Raw genomic sequence first — 10344 nt, forward strand, 5'->3', positions numbered from 1 at the left:
GAATACCTCACTTTCTCCTGACACAGCCCCTCCTCATCCTCCAAAGACTACCTGTAACTTCCCAGTAACCTGCAGCTGAGTCACCAAACAGCCCTTTTAAAAAAGGCTACCCTTAAAAAACAAGATCAACCTCATTCTGTAACATTTTTCCCAATGTGAAAGTTTTACCTTTCTTCAAATGAGCAAATTCTGCTAAATCTCTGGGCTGCTTTTAGAAGCAACAGCAAAGGGAAATGCCTACATGCACGGTATTACCCAGTCCTGGAAGTCCTGGAGGGAAAGTCTTTAAGCCCATGCTGTATGAGAGGTAACTGGTAATTTTTTAGATCACCCATAGGCATTTTAAATGTGTCACATAAGCATACACTCTTAAAGAAATAGGTGATATGTTAGCTTCTTGTTCTTAGCTGGTCTCCAGGTACATTTTGGGCTATGGAGGATTCCTGACACAGATGTTCAAATTGACATGAGCTGAAATTCAGTAAATCCACAGACTACCGTATCTATGTGAAACACAGGTGGAAGAAGGCTGCAGATCCTGAAACCTTCTTGCACTACTGACCCCATGAAGTAAACTGCTTGGAAGCAGGGGCCAGTGCCAGCTGCAGCACACACCACTGTGAATCGCTCAGCATCTGCAAACTGGGTGTACAGGAGACAAAACCCAACCGACTGCAACACAGATGATGTGATTAGCTAATTATTAACGTGCTTCTCGCTAACTGTTTTATTTCCCGTCATTGAATACAGCCAGTGCCTTTAGGTTGTTTCCCTGTTAATTCATGGCACATTCCCGTGCTGCCCTCACTCATTAGTGGCTGCTAGTTTTCCCCCTGAATTCCCAAATATGAATCATACTCTTTCTACCACTCTAATACTCTTCTCCAGCAGGAAAATGGCAATTGTCCAGAAGAAAAGCAAGTTCCGGAATAGAGAGAAAGTAATGGTAAGGGAAGTCTCCAAACTGGTGTGAGATCATTGAAGTTAAGAAAAATAAAAAGCCCATTGTACAGCAAGCACAAACCAGACCACACAGCCCCCGCACTTCCTCTCGAGGGCAACGCTAGTGAGAACTGGGGTTGGAGCCATATACTGATCAGAGAGAGCACAAGTCCTGCAGGAGAACGAGTCCAGGCAGGAAAGGTTATCTGTGCTGTCCGTGCCCATCCGGAACTGAGCCAGAGACAAGCTCTGCATAGTGCAGCATCTGGCCGCAATGCACAGGACTGGATGTTATTTACCAACAGTCCTATGGATGTTGGTACCTCCAACCTGGGGTACCCAACCAGACATGCTTCAGTGTGGCTGGACTTCAGCAAATGGCATCAATGGAGGAGCAACTGCGATAAAGGAGAGCAACGTCACCTTGCACACCGAGGAGAGAGCAGATCAGTGGTGAGCTGGGGACATCCAGTGCTTAATCTATATTTTGTCCCAAATTTTCTGGTGACCTCAGGAGAGCCATCTCCTTGCACACACTCAGTAAAATTCAAGAAGTGATTTCAGACACATTTGCAGCATGCTATCTCTTACAATGAATGCAATCTCCAGCATCACATTCAACACTGTGAATTACTTTCCCTCCCAGAACACCTGCTGGAAATGCCTCCATCAGACCTGTACGCTACAGGCATGGGGGCTCAACAACGCCCCGTGCTATGGAGAGATGCTGATGTGCCCGCTCAGCGCTAAGGGAGAAGCCATCCTTGGTGCCCTGCAGAAACGTGGCTTACCCTTGGTCGCCCTTCAGGCAGCACCGTCATGAGCAAACATGAGGCGATGCTCCCACTTGCCTGCAGGGTACGGGCTCGCCCAGTTGTGTGCTGCTTATGGAGAGCTGCACCGAGCAGGGTCCATAGACCTTCTCAGTCAAATGAGTTTGTCCAGTACTCAGGCCCCATCAGGGGACATACTAATATTTACAAGGGTACTTCCTTGCTGGTGCTCCCTTTGTCAGTGCGGGGGCTAGAAAGAGAGTGTGCTGAATCCTCAGCAGAAAGCCTTAACCACAGGACCATCTACCTTCAGGTCTGGGGAGCTGGCAATGTAATCTGAGATGTGCTGAGGGCTTTTTTGGTTTGTTTCCCAGGGACGAACGGCCGTCCCACATACGTGCTTCGCCATAGCCATCCACTTCCCTCCTGCAGGCCAGCCAGCAGGTTGCTGCGAGGAACTTGGAGCGTGCCGGGCAGTTCCTAGAAATGCCACTGGAATTTCAAATGTTCCCTTTGGCCCCTTATCACTTTCTAATTTATTGCACCATTTAAAGAAAAGGAGAGGCCAGCCAAGGTTGATGCAAATCTTTCATTCAGCAGAAATACCTTAAGAGAAACCACGTCTCTGCACTGCAGCAGCGAGGATACTCAGCTGCCAGGAGCCCTTTGCTTGCTGCTAACAGCTTCTCCGTGACTCAGCCGTCCCACTTCCATCTTACAGCAGGACCAGCTCTTCAGGGGGCACCAAGCCACTGCGGTGGGAGCAGGACTGGACCTGCAGCAGCAAGCGTCTGGCCGTGTTGAATTTTTCATCCTGGGGTGCCTGGGTCACTCTGTGCCAGACAACCGGTTTCTTTTATGACCCAGCACTGGAGGGTGAAGAAGTTAAGCAGTCGGTGGGAGTGCTAAGACCACGGCTATCAGTGGTGCTAATCTTGTATTTTAAAATGTTGAATGTTTGCTATTATCATAATTCAAGAGTTGTTCCAGAGCCCTAGTCACAGGCTGCCAGACCAGGGGTGTCTTCCCCGAAGAACTCGACACCTCTGCCACCAAAGCAAGCAAACCTGCTGCATGGGACCAGAGCATCGGTCTGCAAGGCCTCCTTAGACTCCCCTTCCCAGTTCAGTTCAGTTCTACTGTCATGGCAAGGAAATGGGGTTGACAAAGCTGATTAAAGGAGATAACAGCCAAGAGCAAAGTCCAGCAAGTGGTTCCCAGGCGGCCAGAGAGCGGATGAGCCACCCACACGCCTGCTCCACCTGTGGCCCTGACACTTCCAGTGACAGAGGCCATCAACGCTGGTCCTGCCAGACAAACCGCTGCTGCATAATGCAGTTTTAAGCATACATAGTCCCGGGCAGTGCTGTAGGATGATTACATGGTTTGTAATCAAGCCTAGCTGAAAATCTGAGACAGCCGCTGCCATGAACACTAAGGATGCTGCCGCCTCTTTCAGCAGTGTTACTGTGAGCACGGATTAGCCACATTGCTAGAGATGGACACCGTCTTTGCCCTCTTCTGTTGTAGCTCCGCTCTAGACAGCATCTATCTGGAACCACCACGGTGTGGTGCAGAGCCCTGGGAACTGGAAAAACAACACACACACACACACACACAAATAAAAAATAAAAAAACAACAAAGCAAAAGGGATACTGACCTTTCTCCACATGGTGGAAGTTCCTTGTAAAAGTGAAATCCCCAAGGCCTTGCTCCAGAAGAGAAAAACAAATCAATCTAACCGTCCATCTCTTGTAATCCCAGAAGAAAAATGAGACAAGGGGAAAAAAGCTTGGAAGAGTTAGAGCATATGCCTTGTCTGCCCTTACTTTTCTGTGAAAAGCACTGAATTATTAGTCATATGCCATGAAACCCATTTGGAAAGGCCCACCGCATGTTTGCATTTCTCAGTCATCCTTTTCCACCTGGAAATGTTCTGGCAGACTGAAAGGATCTTGTACATTTGCCCAGGACTTCTGGGCACTTGAACATCCCAAATGTGTGCACCGCCCAGCTCCAGTGTTCTACAAAGCATCAGTCCCAGTGTGCCCGTGCTGCAGAGCGGGTCTGCGCAGACACGTCAACACCAGCAAAGCACAGCAGCCGCGGGGTGCGAGGGAGTCCACTCACCGTTCCCATGCAAATAGTCCTGGCTGGGGGACGCCCATCTGAAACTCTCAGCTCTTGAGTTACTGACACGAGAGGTAAATTTGGTGAAGCGACCATTTGGCGATCTGGCCAGGGGTATATCAGAAGCAGCGATGCAGGTGAAGCGTGGCAGGGATGGGGAGGAAAGCAGAGGGCATGCAGCCAGGCTGGCTGAATGCAGCTGCAAATGCCCGCTGCTGCTCTGCTCGCACCCGTGCTGCAGGACAGAGGGAGAGAGCTGTGGGGTTCGCACAGCAGAATGGAGATCAAAATGCCACAGAACATCCTCCTGAAACCCAGTCGACCACAGCGAGCCATCATCATGCCCTTCAAGAGAGCTACATCAATTTTTTTTTCTGTCTCTGTAAGCTTTCCCGTGAAATCTGTTTCTGTCTGTGTTTCTGCTAAAACACAGCTTAAAACCATGATTTATGCCCTCCAGGGGCTGTTAGAAGGATACTACCACCATCATCCATGAAGGTGGCACAATGCTTTCACCCAGAAGGAGCCCATGTTTTCAAGTACTTGCTCCTCAGCAGCCCCTGCTGATCAGTCACATATTCCACACCAGGACTCATTTTGCCAAAAATAACCTCATGTACATGCTAATGCCACTGAGCCAATTAAATACCCCCAGGAACTGTGGCCTTCTGCCCTCCGATTTGCCCCTCTCCTGTTTTATTCGATGTCCAATGCCAATGTCATTCTTCACAGTTGTCATTTTGCTTCCAAGCAAATGTTCTTGTGCTTCTATTTCTAAGAATAAAGGTGAATTCTGGCAGCATGATGTTTCTGAGAAATTCCCAGTAGTGGAAAGGTAGCTGGGGGGGAGAACAGAGAGGAAGGAAAACTGAGTCATGAGGAATAGCTATAAACAGCAAGAGGTACTGGGAGCAGGAAAATATCAAGGCAAAGACAGTAAAACTGGAGTTCTGTGCTGGAAATACATTTTTGTTATACTTGGTGATTCAAAAAAAAAAAAAAAATCAGCTTAAGGTTATTCCCTGGCATCAGACAAGTGGCAGTAGTACCTGCTCTTCAAGGTCAGCTAAAGCATTGAAATAACTCAGTAAATATCTGTCTGGTCTCTCTGGCACCATGATGAAACATCCACCGCTCCGTGGTTCTGGCACCCTGGGAGTTTCCATCCATTTGTCTTTTTCTTGTTTAAACCCTGCAAACAGCACTCGCTGCTGCTGATCGCGAGGCTGGGAATAGCGCAGGGGTGTTTTGGCATCGCAGCAAGGAGACGGGAGGACGGCTGTGCCTGCGGGAGGTCGTGGTCACCGCTCTTCTCCCCGCAGGGGACCCACGTGCTGCCTCGTCCCCAGGGCTGCGGCCCCGTGTTCTAACAGCCCAGAAGGGTAACGAAAAGAAAAGCAGCAGCTTCAAGGTGTAGCTGGGGACATGATTTGAGCCATAGCTCATCTCGGTGAGCGGCCATCCTGCATGATGGACTCCTGCTCGCCTTTGCCTCGTCGTGTTTTTCCTGGTGCTTCCTGACAAACAGGCCAGGGCTGCGGCCAACTCTGTAGCGGACACAGGCAAGATGTCTGCTGTCCCCAGCAGGCATAGGAATCAGGCTGCTTGTTTGAATGTACATCACGGGAGCAAACTGGAAGGCACCAAACAGGGATGCGAGAGCCCAAACACCTGCTGGCTTTGAAGTCACTGATCATTCACTTCTGTCGCCGTGTAACTCCCTAATTGATTAAGCATCACATTTCATGGCTGGTGCGGTGTGCAACCCTCTCAAATCTTCATTCGCTCCAGCACACTCTGCCACTATCGTATTTATTAGATGCACACAGAGTCCTTCACCGCCTTTTCTGCCCACCTTTGGCTTAGACTCCTATTTGCACATGAGGATCTCCAGCTCAAATTAGTACTCCTCCAAGGATTAACAAAGAGAGAGAAAAAAAGGAAGAAAGAAGTGAGTTGTCAACAGAAGGAAATGACTTGATTTGAATTGCTTGGTGGACGAGGTGTTTTATGAGCCTGATGGTGTCCCCCAGTTCTTTCCCAGAGCTTTTGGTTTCGTTCATGGGTGACAGCGGATCACTGGCAGCTCCTCGCAGGCTGTATTTCACCGAAGGGGTACGAATCGGCAGCGAAAGCAGCCGAGTGGATGGCAGCTGTCCCTTAGGTTGTGTTTGGTGTGGAAACCAGGTTAACGTGGGCCATTGGATTTCCTGCGCTGCCCCATCCAGGGTCCTCGCACAGCTCATGGACCCAAGAGCGGCTGCCAGATCTCCAACTGCCAGCTCTGGAGCAGGGGAAGCTCACAGCAGGTTCCTCCCCTGGTCCTCCAGGTGGGACATAGCCAGGACACTGTCAGCACGTGGTGCTCGGCCAGGAGGTTTAGAAATGCCATCAGGGCAGGTGAGACAGGACAAACATCAACCGAGTAACTCCAGCTGACACGGCCGGAGGGATCTGCAGGCGGTGCTGGTGTGGGCACTGCCACGGGGAGGCTGCGGACCCCCAGCTCCCGCTGACAGCAGCTCCACGGAGCCATGCCCTGCTCGCCTCCCACCCTGCTGTCCTCAGCTGGCCTTTTCCAGCTTTGCGAGTCATCCTTTGCCAAATGAGCACAGGGGACAGCATCCCTGCTCCCCCCGCCCCATTAATCTGTTAGGGCAGTTTGGGGGTTCGTCGTTACCTAACGAGCCATCGCTAAGCGTACCACTGTCCTGCCACGCTTGTCCCTCTCCCTTGGTCACTGCTGCTTCTTTGTCAAAAATGGAATAGCTTGGGTTTACACGGCAGTGACTTCTGGAAAGGTTCGTCAGGGCCCTGAGGGCACCAATGGTCTGTAACAGCCCTGCCCAGCCCCCCCAGAATGTCCCCCACGGCCCAGGACCCTATTTCTGCCCCCCAGGGCTGTCGGTGCCTGCCCCAGCGATGCTGTGGGACCCCGCTCTCCCCTGCCTGGCCGTGGGCCCCGCCGCCGCTCTCCCTGCAGAGGAGCTGGGAGGAAGGAGCTGTGCTGCGAGTGACCGTAGTGGCAGAGAAAAACCAGGCTCCTGCTGTGCTGCAGAGCTCAATTCCTCCGACAGTCGCTGGGTAGCAGCACAAAGAACTAACTGCAGCTTTCCCTCCCTCGTTCAGGCAATAGATGCAACCAAGAACACGGCAGAGAGCCAAGCAAATAATACAGCTTCAGTAACAAGCGAAGTCCAACCTGTCTTTCTCTGATTGAGGAAGCCCTGCCGGGATAAACGCCCCAGTCCATCTCTTCTCTAAAACAGGAGCTGAAAAGTGGGTTAGATCCTGCTGCCGGCAGTGCTGCATTGGAGAGGTCTCTGCTAGGAGCTGACAAATGACTGGAATGATCAGAAAAAACAAATTTTGCTTCTCCCAACAGAGCTCACTGAAATCACTGTCTCCCTGCATGGAGGAAGGTGGTGGGCAGCCGGGAGGGGTGGGAGGCAGCAGGAGTCGGGACCTGCAGAACCTCACGGCCAGCCCTGATCTTGCTGAACTCAGCTCCAAAGTCACCCCTGTTCGCATTTGTGTCCTTGCGTCACCTTTTCCTCGGGTGCGCTGCTGGTATCTTTTTCCCCCAAGATGGTGAATTTTTTTCTTCTTCCAACCTTACCAGCCAATACAATGTACAGAAGAAAAGGTGAATAAAGTTAAATTCAAATGCCAGATGGGAAAACTTAGAGGTTTTAAAAACTGTTTGGTTTATGTAAGTACTTATTGGAAACTGGCACAAACAAGTCGCTATCTGCTCCGAGATACCAGAGCAGATGTGACAGAGTGGAAAAGCCTCTTCCCTGCCAAAGTATTTGCTGGAGATTCGATAACAAGGTGCCATTGTACAACAGGGGGTAAAGGTTCAGAGTAGAAAGGGGAAAGAGCAGGCATCCAGGCGGTGCAGGGCTCTGCCTTTGCGGCCTACAGCTCCTCCACTGAAACTCGTGCCCGCAGCCAGCGGGTAGAGCTGGGTTAGATTCAGTGGGAAGGCAGCTAGCTCTTCTGTGCTGTTTTCCTTATCTGCAAACAGTGACAGCCCATCTTGTTCCTTCATTTCTGTTAGAGGGCTGTAAGCTCCTTCTAGCTTTTCTATGCACTTCTGGGGAGAGCATTACATTCAGCGCTCCGAATCACATTTATAATCTGAACCGACATGTGACACTTAAGTACAAGAGCTCCTTTTTCCAACATTTGTACTGACAAACTTTCAAGGATTCCTGTGAATGTCATTCATCCCTGCCATATTTCCCCCAGATACTGCATTTTACAAATACTGTTTTGCAAACACAGTTGAGTTTTGAATCAGATATCAAACACAATTTCAAATTGCATCATTTCACTATAAATCCTAAAGACATAAAGCAGCCTCTGCCCCACCCTCGAAAGATGCTGGTATTTGTTTTGATTCTGAAATGAGAAGCAGATGGTTTTCTGTAGCTAAGGCAGGATGGGGAAGTTTGGGATGCATTCTCTTGTTCTCAAAACTCACCTGCTTTTTGTCCCCTACCAAAGAAAACTCGCCAAAAATTATTTAACAGACACAGAAAACACATCAAGGCAATAACTGCATCTTTAGCCTGACATGGTAACAAGTCTCCCACGTAATCCCCCTAAGTAGTCTTCAAATTCAAAACACAGTCTCAGTAAAAATCAATCCCAAATTGCTTGCGGATGTATCTGAAGTCATGCTATCTTAAAGAACAAACAAACTTAAATGGCAATTTATCTTAATGGCCTTTACTAAGCACATATGAGTAGAAAGTTTGATCAGGTAAGAGAAATGCTCTAACTATCCCAATGACATCTCCGTTCCTTTCTCCACTCCACGTTACTATCAATCGTTATTTCACATCAAGGTTTAGAAAGATATCTGGCACCTTGAAGCTCCCTTTCATTGTCCGTATGCTTTTATTTTGCAATGTCTTCAGCCTTGCCTTCCCAGAAGCCTCCTCAGTGGCACCCACGGGCCATGGGTGCACGTAGCTGCTTTCATTTATCGCAGCTAGCCTGAAACCCATTGCCTGAGTCAGCACAGCGAGCGAGGCACCTTCCTCCACTCCCCTTTCCCTTCCCTCTAGCCTTTTCAAACAGCGTTGCTTTTAGCTCATTTATCTGCCTATGGGGTGATATGTAATCAGAGCAGGAGTCCTGATGGGAAATACAAAGTGATTCTTTAGAGCGGTTGGCTTTGAAAACCATTCTGGGCGCTGATCAAGCGAGTGTTACTGCGGCCTCTTTCGCTTGCTTTGCCTTCTGCCCTGAGTCTGTCAGCACTAGAGAAACTGGAAGAGCCTCCGGGATGTTCACAGGCACATCTTGCTTTAGTAAAATCTAGTATTATTTATGTCAGCACGTGACACTCATTTGATGTGAAGGTAAGGACACAGACTGACTCATCCACACTGCTGTCCAGGGGACTCTGGTCCAGTCTTTCTATAGCACAAAAGAGACCAAAAATCCCCGTCTATTGACTTTGAAAAAGCGGTACCTTCACTGTAGTTAGAGCCACCACCCTAAAGCAAAATAATGAATGCTTTCACTCATGTATCTATAGTGCCAAGACTGCCAAAAGACTGAAAAACCATTCACTCCTTGGTCAGGAAAAGTAGAGCCACTCCCTAAGTCCTAATTAATTACACCTGCACAATAATGCTGAAATCAGGTTTATCCTAGGTCTGTGCTCCCCACTGGACTTAACCTGCTGCGATCAGAGAGATGTCCCTTGGAACAACCTCAACAAGGGAAGAGAAAAGGCCTGCTATAAATCTTCTCACAAAACTGTTTAATTAAATGGTTTTTTGTATCTGCTTATATAACCTTCTAGGTAACCTAAGCAATCTAATCCTGTTATTAATCTTCTTCCTTTACAATAAGAAAAAAATAATTTCTTCTCAAGTTTGGATTCTGAAAAGACTTCTTTCCATATGAAGGAGGCCAAGTAAATGGATAACATGGAGATCTCCTAATGTGAAGGTGGATGAAACACTGCAGAATTCGAGTCTACCCACAAAAAACAGCTGGTAGAACTGCAAATACAAACCATAAAGAGGAAGGAATGAAAGCAACCAGAGGGCTGACGCAGGAATACCTACAGCAGAGCAGGCAACTGGAAACAGACCCCAGCACATAGAGACAAAAAAGGAACCCAGCACAAAAGCCATTCTGCTGTGCTGACTGAAGCGAGCCTATCGGCATCTGTTCCAAATCAGGACTGTATTAACTGGGTCAGCCCAGCAGATGCCGATGTCAGTGTCTTCCAAGATACATCATTTTTGTGGTTAGTTTCAGAAATAAGTTTGCTTTTAAAAGGAAAAAACCCCAACCCTTCATTCTGGGTAACAGGGTAGAAACTGATCGCACAAAGCAAAGAGCCAGAGAGGCAACAGGTGTCTTGCACCTACCAGCTGCAGTGTAACTGCGTCAGCATGGTGAGAGCCCACACACACCTTCATTCTCAGTAGGAATATTCATCCTTGAAAATGCAACTGTGGAAGCAAG

Source organism: Ciconia boyciana, chromosome 8, assembly GCF_034638445.1.
Source record: "Ciconia boyciana chromosome 8, ASM3463844v1, whole genome shotgun sequence".
Lineage (NCBI taxonomy): Eukaryota > Metazoa > Chordata > Aves > Ciconiiformes > Ciconiidae > Ciconia > Ciconia boyciana.